The sequence below is a fragment of the Scardinius erythrophthalmus genome (assembly GCF_964197995.2).
Source record: "Scardinius erythrophthalmus genome assembly, chromosome: 16".
In the NCBI taxonomy this organism is placed as follows: Eukaryota; Metazoa; Chordata; class Actinopteri; order Cypriniformes; family Leuciscidae; genus Scardinius; species Scardinius erythrophthalmus.
In genome coordinates this window covers 27,076,696-27,089,836 of record NC_138236.1, presented here as the reverse complement: position 1 = coordinate 27,089,836, position 13,141 = coordinate 27,076,696, and the positions used below count along the sequence as shown (strand labels likewise).

Below are 13,141 nucleotides of genomic sequence, written 5' to 3'. Positions count from 1 at the left end.
CTGAAAACACCATATCACACGTGTTTGAGTACGTGTAGTAGACAAACCTGTGCCGCTCATTCACACAGAGACACGCAGGATTCATATTTAAATTTTTAATTTAATAAACTAAATAAAATTTTTATTTCCGGTTTAATTTCACAGTCATTCAGACACTAGTCCATATTGTGGTTTGATTAAAGCTCCAGTATGTGACTTTGGTATTTGACCACAAGAGGGCGCAGTTTCCAACAATAACAAAGGCGAAGCTTGATGACGCTATGAAGGAGGTGACGATGGGAGATGTGGTTTATAATGCGTTTTCACCATCTAGCGATGTATCTAAATGGAATTAATGAATCATGATCACGGATGAGGTAATTTATTCGTTTTTGTATTACCTGTATGTCTTATCGTATTATTTTATGTCATCATAATTAATGAACTGCAAGGGACGTGAAATGTTATGCTATATTAGGCTATCCCGTTACAACATACAGCTATTTGTCAAATGATTTGTTTGGTTAATGTTGTGCAGTTTTACTTTTTTTATGGTTAATGCCGTGTTGTTTAACGTGTTCAAACCAATATCTAAAAGTAAATTTGAACGAACATTTGCAAGTAATGACTAAATATTTTTTTTAACATCATCTCCGATTGTAATTGTACTGCCATAATCTCGATCACCACACGTGATAAAAAGCCTTACCAAAGTACAAAGAGCAATATAACTTTGTTTATAAGTGCTATTATTGACAGTTGCATGTCTTACCTGTCTCAATACACTCGCGAGAGAGTCTCTGACAAGTCCAGACGCGCAGCTCTCTCCATCTCGAAAACGCCTGCCGATATTTATCCGGGTTTTATTCCTCCGTTTGTCACACAGTCCGTGACTCCGCGTGTATCCGAATATGGACGCTTTCGTTTTGTTGGCACTTCAATACTCGCCAAAGAGTTCGTGATCCATAACAGCTATAACCATACAGTCTATGGCTATAACGCTTTAACCACCATTTCCGCATTTTACCATGCGATATTCCGGTGATGTGGGTCATATTTTTTATTTTATTCCTTTTTTTATTCTTTGTCAGATGTCTTTATTGTTTATTGTGATAAGAAAAAAACCTCAATAAAGTTGTAAAAAAAAAAAAAAAAAAAAATCCGGTGTGGTGGAATATCCTATCACATGGTCCACACCGGAAAGAAGGATAGAGAGAGCGGACATTGCGTCACTGAGGCGCGACATTTCTTTTCCGGGACGGCCAGTTATTTAAAATCGGAATTTCTCTGAAATAAAAAATCTTTGGAGACTTTTGAGATATTGTAAGTACATAACTGGAGGAAATATATCACACTGTGCAAGTTATTTTTGGAAATTTTATTACAAAATCCCTACATATTGGAGCTTTAAGTGTACAGCCCTACTTCTGAATTTCTGCATTTTCTGCACCGTGAAAATCATAGCGCCCCATGCATGTATCAAAGGCATGCATAATTCTAAAATAATTCTGTACAAAACCTAATCAACTGCTCAGTTTCTGCAAAACATGAGAAAACAATGGTACTTTTGACCTCCAAATTTGACCTCGCCATCACTGTTCAAAGGTAAATTCATATGAACATTTTATAGCGAAGAAAAGACTATCGTAAACTTGCAACCTTGTTTTATGTTGACTTAAAAGAGTCACCCATGTGTCAGGAGAATTCTCATGACATCATCAGCCCGGGGCAGGTCTTGTGTTGTAGCCACGTGAATGCAATCTGCTATAAAAACAAACCTGCCTTAACATGAGCACATTGCATCCACCTTAAAATTCAAACATTTAGCAAGAACAGACACAGGATTACAAAACTATTTGTGTTTTTGTGCCTAAAGCAACAAGATTCAGCATGTTCATATCAAAGTCAATTCTACCCCGTACAGACCATAAAATGTCTGTCTCCGAGCGATTACACTTTTACAAAGAGGCATTGCCTAATCATTCTGATGGCAATTATTTCAAAGAACCGCACACAAATCCAAGAAACTGTGAATGGGACCATCATGACATCATAACCAGCTGCCATGGGCAAATATTAACTCTCAAAGCCTTTGTGGAAGCTAGTCAACTTATTATACTATAATACTAACAAAAAGAAAGCCTACTTCAACAGCAATGCTGCAAATGTAGTGTTTGGAAATTCTGAATGTTTTTCCTATTTAGACATAATGAGGAATGATCCTTCACTGCACCTCCCTAGATTTCTTAATCAGATTTACTGTTGTATTTTGCACTAAACAATGGCCTGGGCCACCTGTGTTTCGGCTGATTACACCATTCAGAGCAGCTCCTACTGTAGAACAGCAGCATGGGAATAGGACACAACACAACACTGCAGTGGAGGGGACTTCCTGTATGCTGGAGTGTGTAGCTGATTGTTCACAATGCACAATGTTGTACTTTCACTCACACACACACACACACACACACACACACACACACACACACACACACACACACACACACCCTTCACTGAAAGAGCACATATCCTATTATTTGCTTGCCTTAATACTGATTACTTAATACTTGCCTTAATTTATCAACATCAAATTGGAGGCAAATTTAAACAACATTGGGAATATTGCAATTTTAATTCGAATCATTCACAACAAGTACCCTTGCAAGTGTGACAGCACTAAGAAAGTGATGTTTGAATGTCTGATTTAAACTTGATCAAGGTGGTAAATTCATTTGGCAAATTCAGCTCATTTATTTGAATCAATTCAAAGTCCCAGAGTGACATTTTTATAGTAGTAATTTTATATAAATGTTAGATATTGGGTAAATTGTACTTATTTTGGTATGAATAAGTAGCTTCTGAAGGGTAGTACCAAATGAGAAAGATCAAAAGTGACAAAAAATCCTTTCACTTTATCAAAGAATCCAGATAAAATGTTTCTTGAGCACGAAATTAGCATATTTGAATGATTTCTGAAGGATCATGTGACAGTATAGACTGGAGTAATGGTTACTGGTTAACACATGCGATTAATTCAGTGTCCTTTTTTGGAAATACACCTAGATTTAGGCCTACTTATCAAAAAAATCTGTTTTGTGAGAATCAGCTGGTTTACTTTGCTAGATATACAGCAAATGATGACAAAATTAACCTGTTAAACGAGCTAAATGGTTTATGCTTAATTTCACGATAACGATTATGCTTAATTTCACGGCCAGCCCATATATTACTGATTTACTGTATTTTTAAGCCGTGGTGAGCATAAAATACTCATTTCAAAAACATTTTAAAAATCTTACCAATATTTAAAGTCCCCGTTAACCGGAAGTTGCAAACAACTTTTCTCCAGTGTTGTGACGCATTTCCCAGTGAAACGGAATATTGAACAGAGGGCAGGGTTTTACTCTAGCGCTCCTCCTCTCCATCTCTGCTCATAGCAGACTAACGGTTTGAAGGGAGTGGTTAAGCGTTTTCAAACCAAGCCGTCAAACCCATAGATATCATATAAAGGCTAGATGTCTCGTCTGCGCTGCTGGCCAATGGAGCTCGACATCCGCACACGGCGGCCATCTTACGACAGGGTGCTCGCTCACTCATAACATGGTGCATGTACTTTTAAATAACCATAACTTGCTCAATTTTCTACCGATTTTCAAACGGTTTGGTTTGTTATAAACGTCAGAGATGTAGCTATTATACTGCATACATATGAATAATTATATTCAAAATGTATAAGCATTCAGAATTATAGCCACGTTAATAACGTTTGTAAGAAACCAAACCGTTTGTAAATCCGTCCAGATTTCAGCGAGATAAGAGGATTTGTGTGCGTGCTGCATACTAACCTTAATTCATAGAGCCCTGTCCTAAGATGGCCGCCGGTGATGCCGGAAGTGACTCCGCCTTAAGACATCTAAGACTTTATATGATATCTATGGTCAAACCTACGTCATCAGAAAAAGACACCATTCCAGACCCGGAAGTAACTTTTCAGATTTTGATTAAAGATTACCATGGTAAAATTATTTTTTTTTTTTTTATTTACTTGCACGGATTAATTGTTCACCACAAGACTAGTAATATGCGCTAACAAAGTAAATAGGGTCAATTTTGATTTCATGGGGACTTTAAGATTTTTACATATTTACATAGACATGTCTACACATACAAGACTAAGTTCTATATGGTCAAAACCAAACCAAAACTATGTTTTTGGCAATAAACCACATGGTAGAATTCTGCTCAGTTCATTATCAGGATGGTGATACTGAGCCAGAATCCCACTCCTATTTAAAAACAAAGAATCCCAATACATCCCGATTACAACCCAAACAAAAGAAGGCCAGCTGTGACAATAAAACTCTTGGCCTACTGACCTTAAACCTGACACATTTAGATAGAAACGAGAACAGATTATGTTTGTATTGTGATCTAAACCTGACTGAACAAAGCCTTTAGACAGATAATAAATAAGTTTTGTTCTCACCTCAGACTCACAGCTTCCAATACTAAATGATGTCCTGCCCTGCTTGTGATGCTTCATATCATGCTGCTTTTTGGCACGTTAACTCATTAGTTTACCTATTGAATACCAGCTGTTCTATTAGGCAATATCATCTTTCAGCAAACTTTTGGGATCTTTCAGCTATAACATAAGATAATCAGTCAATGTGTGAGTAATGGACTACATTCACCACAACTCCCCAATGGTTTGGTCTCCATTCAACACCATTCTTGCACTCCTGCAGCTCAGAGCCGTCTCATGATCTATAGGGATATGCGACGCTTTTAACCTCGTTGTCTGTCTATAAAGCTCAGGTATAGAGATCAGATGCAGGAAAATGAAAAACACTTCAAAGAATTCTATGCCGTGTGTGTGTGTGTGTGTACTCAAAACAAAACACCTGCTGACTCAACAGGACCACACATCAGAAACAATGCCTCATGCTGGTGTTATGAGTGGGAATTTGAGTTCCCATGCCAACCAATAGCCTGCACAATCTCTTCCATAACTGATCACTGTTTCCTCTAAAATATGTTAGGAGGTAGGTAGGCCGTTTTTCTCTGGTTTTATAATTTATCATTTCAGATGCTAATGATGTCATTCAGATCCTAATTCATGAAACATTTCCAGGAGTCACACGTCTGATTTCTAAACATCTGTTGGATTATGGAATATTTTGACAACAGAACAACCTTGCCTGCAACACAATGTTTCCAAGAGCCAAATGCACAACGATTATATATATATATATATATATATATATATATATATATATATATATATATATATATATATATATATATATATATATATATATATATATATATATATATATATATATATATTATCCTAGTAACTTCTACAGATTGATAAGTCTGTACAAATTACAAAAGTACAAATTCAGTGAAGTGCCTCAGGGACATGACAAAATGCTTGGTGTACGGTAGAAAAATACATTATTTTATGATAAAAAAATATTTTTATTCATCATAATTGACATACCAAAGTATTGTGAAAAGCTTTTAAGTTTTCATTTTAGTGAACCACCACTTTAAAATGTCTGCGGGACTGAAATATTACAGAATCGCAGGAATGCCCCTTTTATAGTTGTAATATATCTTATAATTTAAATTACACCAATTTTTAGGATCATCAAGATCGGTTTGAATTGTGACATTATTTTCACGATTATAGTAATGTACAATAATGACAATCATTATGTCTTCTTTGTCACAATGATTTTCTTATTATTAATAAAACTCAATTTAATCAAATAGTTACAGCAATTTCAACCATGACACACAAACACAATGTTTATGTATTATTTAATATAATTACATTTAAATTAAATTATATTATGAATGATAAATAGCATAATTTACCTGCTTTATCAATGAGAATGACGTTTTATGTTTTAAATTATAATTTTAATAATTGGTAGGGATGCCACATTCAATTGTCTCTAAGAAAAACTTTTTTTTTAGGTTAAAATATGATTTGGGTGTATTCTTAATAGGTTTCTGAGTTTCACCCTATAACACAACAATATTCAATGTAAATCAATTTAACCGAAACTCAAGCAGGAATCAATAATCTGCCTAACAGACAAACTAAAAGGCTGTTTCGGGAATATCATGTGACCTTAAAAACACATTATCCACCAGACATGCGCAGAAAGATGTCCATAAACTATTAATAAAGTGTATGCTCAGTTCACTTCACAGTAGAATTAACTTGCTTTTCCCTAATGCTATAAAAGCTTCAATGTTGCTCTAACAAAGTTTAACGAGAGAGAGAGAGAGAGAGAGAGAGAGAGAGAGAGAGAGAGAGAGAGAGAGAGAGAGAGAGAGAGAGAGAGAGAGAGAGAGAGAGAGAGAGAGAGAGAGAGAGAGAGAGAGAGAGAGAGAGAGAGAGAGAGAGAGAGAGAGAGAGAGAGAGAGAGAGAGAGAGAGAGAGATTTACCTTATTCAAACTCTGTCTCGGTCAAGCAGTTTCCTTCCATTATGTTTCTTTAAATGCAGGGGCAATTCAGGAGGAGGCCATGGGACAGGGGCGAAAGACCTACCCCCACCACACCCTCACACTTCACACAAAGGAGCACTCTTTAAGATAGAGAGATAGGACTCACAGCTTATTAACCTTGGTCACATTAATTCCCCTCCTTGCTGTCTTTAACTTGTAATTTTGCCACTCACTTTCCCAAGCATGCTGGTTCAACAGGCAAATGATGTGGAAAATATTTGCAAAATCCAGCTATCCTCCTCAAGCCTTTGTTGGCTTCCACTCAGGCCTTGTATTTCCCAAGCGCTCCAGAGAGAGAGAGGCGATGGCATGAACCCTGTGTTAGGTGATTTCTGTGATTGGGTAAGAATCCAGAGAAGCAAGTTTAAACACAAAAGCGGATCTTTGGAAAGCATGAAAAGAGCTCATTAGAAACATCATCTCCTCTAGTCCGTCTAAGGCTGATATGTGCTGATTTCCTTCATAAGGAAAGGAGGCCTTGCCTTATTACAGAAAAATAAATATTCTGATTGGATTACGGTTGCTTGGAGACCACTGTAAGGGACCGGTGTTGGATACGTGACTAAACAAATTCCTGATTTATTCAGCATATCACTGATCTATTATCATCTGTGAATGTGCCTCTGTTTGAAGTCTCTCTTCAGTTTTATCTGGGTGATTAAAGGAAAAATAGAAAAAAGATAAGTGTTTGTTGTAGATTATATACCTAGAGTAACTGATTATAATTCTAAAAATATGTCACATCACCTTAGAGGACATTTACCTGACACTGTTTTCAACTAAAACTGTTTTTGGTCATTAATTTATACAACAACGGCATATTGGGAGCCTGAAAACGTAGACTTTGGAAAACGGGTTTCAAATAGCAAATTTTGTAAACGACACCGTTATCGTCTCCGTGAAACGTGAATTTGAGTAAACGATGTCATGCGCATGCATATTATGTGTTCAGTCTATAGATGCATTAATTTGTCTTTACAAAGTGATGTCGCCCACTACTGGCCAGGCAGCAGAATACAGCGTTTTTAATTGTTTTCGCAGATCTGTGTGAACAGGGATCGTTTTGACAAAGTTGTCGCCTGTACGCGAAAAACAAAGGAAAATTTCAGTTTTTAGTACATTGTTGTCGTGTAAACACTCTTAGAAATCCAAAGACCTTATTAATAGCAATTTTAAAACATCATAACTAAATAATCCTGAGATAGATGTAGCCAGGCTTTACAGTCTTCTCAACCTCTGACAGAACATGGCAGAAACCTTCAACTATATATAAAAGAAATAAGCAGGATGAATCCATGTACCGTTCAAGAGTGTAGGATCGATACGATTTTTAAATGTTTTTGAAAGTAAAAGTAAAAACCGTAATATTGTGAAATGTTGTTAATTTCGAATAACTAGTCTGTTTTCTATTTGAATATACCTTAAATTGCAATTTATTCCTTTGATGCAAAGCTGAATTTTTAAGCATCATAACTCCAGTCTTCAGTGTCACATGATCCTTCAAAAATCATTCTAATATGCTGATTTGGTGCTCAAGAAACATTTCTGATTATTATCAATGCTGAAAACAGTTGTGCTGCTTAATATTTTTGTGGAAATGCTGAATATTTTTTCAGGATTCTTTAATGAATAGAAAGTTCAAAAGAACCGCATTTGATCAATAAAAGTAATTACTTAAAAAGAAAATCTTACTGACCACAAATTTTGAATGGTAGTGCGTACAGTATGTGGGTACTCTCTGGTTCTTCCACTAAAACTCTTCAAATTGTCTGAGAAGTGCTAAGAACAAGAAACAGGAAGTACGCTCTATTAATAGCACGTGGCTGTATTTTTGCAGCTTTGCTATGACACTTCCATATTAATCGACTGAGCTGTTTTGATCAAGATGAAATTACGTTCCTCCAAACTGAGTTCTGGTGTACGAGTGTGCGGATGTACAGTAAATACAATTTTGTATGAGAACTGCAATTGGACAAATCTTGATACTGAAGTATAAAACAGACCCGAAAATGTGATGCTCGGAAAGCCACAAATATAACAAGATTACACATAACCTGAATTCAATATCCTGCATCTTATCATGTGATGACAACACAGATGGTAGATAGTGGAAGAGGTCTAAGCGCACACAGAGGATCTCAGGAGGATCACTTAACTCAGTTCCCTTTGGATTGAGATTACAACCAAAAGAAAGACAACAAAGCGCACCCAGAAAAACTCTTAACGAAAAATCAATTGAGTGCATTAAAAGGCGGCCTTTAAAGAGCCCTGATCAGACAGGAGCAAGCTATCAGTTACATTGCTTATATTAGTAAAAAGCAACTCATTATTAAAAATGTAGATGTCTATCTATCAAACACGTAATGGATAACTCTAACATGTCTTGTAATTCGAGAATCATACACTGTAAAAAATTTCTAACCCTCCCAAATTAAAAATTTCAAGTGACCGATAACATAAATTTCAATTGGCCCAAGTGAAAATCTGTAAATTTAATTTTATAATTTACAGAATTTCACTTGGGCCAATTGAAAAATTGAGATGTTATCGGTCACTTGAAATTTTTGATTTGGGAGGGTTAGAAATTTTTTACAAAAATACATATGATGTATTTGATGTGCCTGCAATTGGGCAAACACATTTATTTGTATCAGTTTTGGCCAGTATTCAATAAATATAGATCACCTTTACCAACATCTAGCCTAAAGTTACATTTATCTTTAAAATCACTAATATATTTAATAGCACTCTCACATGTAAACTTCAGCAAACCTCAAAATTAATAGTATTGTTTTTTTCACAATATCATGATGACTAAAAGTTCACTCGCTCTTCTTTTTTTTATTTTTTTATTTAATGTTTTAATATTTGTGCATCCCAAATATACATATATAACTCAAAGGTACTTTAAAAAATATCTAGGGAAGTCTAGAACTTTGTTTACTGATATGGTTAATATGCTGTTAAATCCACCTTAATAAAGTTGTTGATGTGAAGCAATAAGAAAGCAGTAGTAATAGTTCCCCCAAAAATGAACATTTTGTCATCAATTACTCAACCTCATGTCATTCCAAACCAAACTCATATCTTGTGTTTGTGCTATAGCTTCCATTTACCGAATCTACTGAATTTACCGAGTTCTCTATGTGTGTTTGCTGATCAATGTTTATATGTGAATAAAAGCATAAATTAAATCTGTTCATCATATACATTGATTATGTCTCTTCAGAAGACAGATTAAAATGCTTGATTCATAATATGGATTTCTTTTACAATCTCTTTATGAACGTTTAGCCTATTATGAACGTTTAATTTGAGTTTTGGGCGAATAGACTGGGGCCGTTTACACAACAGTTTTCAACTAAAAATGTAAAACTTTTTAAGCATTTTGGCCGTTAATTTACACGACAGAGTTTTGGGGGCCTGAAAATGCTAACTTTTAAAAACAGGTTTCAAAGTGCAAGTTTTTTGAAAATGTGTAAACATCAAAAACGTGAAATTTTGAAAATGGTGACGTCATGTGCACACGTATTATGTGTTCCATGCATAGTGTTTCTTTACAACATCGCCAACTACTGGCCTGGCAGAATAATACACTTTTTTTGTTGTTTTCGTGGATCTGAATGGGGATCATTTTGACAATGTATCGTCTGTACATGAAAAACACAAAGGAAAAACTTTTCCGTTCTTAGTATGTCGTCGTGTAAACGTATCCTTTTAATAGAGGACAGAAATCTCTCAGATTTCATTAAAAATATCTTCACTTGTGTCCCAAAGATAAACAAAAGTCTCATATAGGTTTGGAATGATATGAGGGTTAGTAATTGATGACAGAATATTCATTACTGGGTGAACTAACCTTTAAGGTATACTTGCGTTTTAAGTTATCTGTACTTAATTAATTCAGTAGGAAGACCACATTAGATGAACTTGATACAATAAGTTTTGTTAGACACCATTACATTAATTAAACTGGAGGAATGAGTTTCCTCAAATCATTTAAGTTGACTCAGCTTATTAGTGTTTACAGTGTAGCAATACCATCATCATACAAAAAAAAAAGAAGAAGAAAACAAACATCATATTAAAAGATGACAAAAGCTAAGAAACCACCATACAAGGAATACAACAAAGATAAAGACACCTCTTTCTGACAGTCTAATATGAAAAAAGCCAAGCACATGCACACACCACTACCCGGGCAGCTATTTATTGTTGAACTCTATGAGAGAGGACATATGACTCAACGTAACCCATCTCAGCCGTTATAACATGAACTCAAGCACACGTGCTCATGAAAGCAAACCACACATGCAGAAACAAATAACCCTTGAGGAAAAAAAAAGTGTGCTCATATCTCTCTCTCTCTGTTTGCTTTCTTGGTCTCTAGGGATGACACAGCTGCTGCGAACTATGAAACAGACATTCTTATATTTGGGCATATGATGCTATTATGCAACATGAGGATTGTAAATCGTAAATCGATTAAAAGTCACACACTTTCTGTTTCACTTCACATTTCTACACGATCCTCCATTGAACACTACGCCACCTTACAGGAGCACTGCTATGAATATGTCATGATCCAGGTTAAATCTGATCAGCAGAATCTGGGACACAGCCAGCTGTGAAAGTAACTTGATGTTTCATGAGACACGGCAGCTAATACAATCACCATGTTTTTGTCAAGTATTCATCATATATTCAGCTTTTAACATTGCAAATCAACGGAATTCCTACAAGATGACGTCAGATGATTTTGAATCACTCACTTGCAAATAAACTTAAGCATGTGACTGTAGAGAGGAAAAAAATATTCATATTTATGGTAATAACCTATACTTGGGGACTCCTGGGGATAGCTAAAGGAGAGTTTCACCTCTTACGTTTCATCATGTTTATTTTTGCCAGTAACCCTGTCTTGATGGGCACAAGACTTGTGTGATATCGTCACTGAAATAGTAGGACCAGGGGGTCAGATGAACTTTATACCATCTGCTTGTAAAGTGTATCACTCACTTTTTCCATCTGATGAGGTTAACTTGATATCCTCTCAAGAATCAGCAAATTCAGGCTCAGAACTAAAATAATAGACAAATATTACTTATCAAGTATTGCTGCTTGTCAGTCTTTTACGCTGTAGGCTAAAGAAAGTTGCTGCCTTAAATTTTTAAGTACAATCAACTTGGATGTTTAAGTCATTTAAACTTAAATTACATTAAACTGAGTTGAATCTTGTATAACTTTTTTAATTGCTTAACTTATTTTGATGAGTTAAAGCAATGCAAATGTTTAAAATTGATTTACAGTGTACTTGAAAGGTCAAGTATGAACACGAGCTGCTCTAACACGAATCAGATCAAATCTCAAGAGTAGGCCTATTAAAGAAATGAGATTGCTGTAATCGGATTCCATAATCTGCTTTGGTTGTAGTGAGAGCTTATTAAAAGTTGCTTGCTGAAGTTTACTGGACATTAAGTCATAAGATAGATGTTTCTCCACTGAGCCTACAGTGGTTTTCTGGTCTCATAGCCTGGTTAAGATGGTCTTCAGATGGTCTCCCAGTCTGGCCAGGCTGAAGGTGCCCTAAAAATCCGTATAAAACGAGCCAACAGACCAGCCTGGTCCTGGACCAGTAAAACCAGCATCCATGGAAGTGTCTCAAAACTTAAATGATCAACGCGTGCAGCACTTTTGGCCTCGTTATGCGCGTTCCAGTCAGCTGTCTAGTTAGGCAGCTCACTAGATTTTGGGACACAGTCAGGTGTAGGATAATAGACAGCACTCATACACAATGGCTAAACATATTTAGACGATCAAAGGTGATGTAGTGTGTGTGTATCAACTTACCATTCGATGAAGGCTGTCCTTTAGGCAAAAATAATTCAAAATAGTCCAGATCAGATGCAGGTTTAACGTTACTTGAAAAGTCGTTGAAGACAATCCTGTTTTTTGTTTTGTTTTGTTTTTTTAGAACCTGCTAGTTGTCAAACCAAATTACTCCGTAGGCTATTTAATCGGCAAACTTTTTACGACGTAGTGGACATTATTTCGTAATTACCCGAAAACAAAGTGATCCCCGGCCGGCTCCCTTTCAATGGACCTGCTGTATGAAAAGTAGCACAGCGATCCAGCTCAGTTTGGTTTTTCTGTCCTTTAGGAGATCTGAGCATCTGTAATTCCCCTCAATGAAGCTCTCTGGGTGAAAGAGGAACGAATAAAGAAGATGTGCTCTTCCCAATAACAAGGACGTTATGATGCCCAGAATCTCACCCGAAAAGCCGGTATCACACGCTGCTACACACTCCCCGCCCCAGACACACAACACTGATCTCTCTCTCTCTCTCTCTCTCTCTCTCTGTCTCTCTGACGCCACTCCCCATCCTCCGAGCTTTTGCAACTCTTTCACAACTACATGTTAAAGACAGCATGTTTGACTGTTTTTATTCCTTCTTTTTATAATCAAGCAGTGCACGTTAAATTTCAGTGTAAAAGTAGTCTGCTTTGATTGTTTTGCACACACACAGAGAGACACATAAAAGTGTCAGTAATGTTACTTAATACTAACTGCAATATACAACATAAAATAAAATGCAAAGAAATAAAACCAAACTTTCAGTAACAGTTAGGAATAGA

General features: G+C 36.0%; 1 protein-coding gene across 1 annotated transcript in view; it reads right to left on the bottom strand.

Annotated features, from left to right (window-relative positions):
• The window catches only part of trak1a (trafficking protein, kinesin binding 1a), an 89,076-nt gene extending 76,195 nt beyond the window's left edge, over positions 1-12,881 (bottom strand). Inside the window, exon 1 of the mRNA XM_081387849.1 lies at positions 12,356-12,881. The gene's annotated coding sequence lies outside the window, so the exon portion shown is untranslated. The remainder of the gene's footprint in view (positions 1-12,355) is intronic.
• Positions 12,882-13,141: the final 260 nt, after the last annotated feature.